Source organism: Theobroma umbraticum, unplaced genomic scaffold (genome assembly GCF_002168275.2).
Source record: "Theobroma umbraticum cultivar Fairchild unplaced genomic scaffold, ASM216827v3 scaffold_182.0, whole genome shotgun sequence".
In the NCBI taxonomy this organism is placed as follows: Eukaryota; Viridiplantae; Streptophyta; class Magnoliopsida; order Malvales; family Malvaceae; genus Theobroma; species Theobroma umbraticum.
Window position 1 is genome coordinate 544,728 of NW_018397291.1, and position 374 is coordinate 545,101.

Genomic DNA, 374 nt, shown 5'->3' on the forward strand with positions numbered 1-374 from the left:
AAGTGGTGTATAATTTGATATGCATGTACTTAAGAGTAATTTGGAGTGTGCTAAATGTTATGGTGGAGGTATATGATTACTTATAGTGAAATCTGCCCAAAGGATGACCTTGGCATACCCCAAAATGTGAAATAGCTATGTTGAGATTAATGTTGGATTGTGTACTTGTGATAAAAAGGCTAGTCTTGCACATTGTGGTTTTCATGATCATGGAATGTATTGGGCTAATCAATATGTAAGCATGTACATGAAGTTGTACATTTTGTGATTGACATGCATCATATGGAAAGGGTATTCCATATAAGGATTTAGCTTAATTCGTGGGTACTTAAGTATAGACGTGGCATAAAATTGAGAATGCCTCAATATATGTT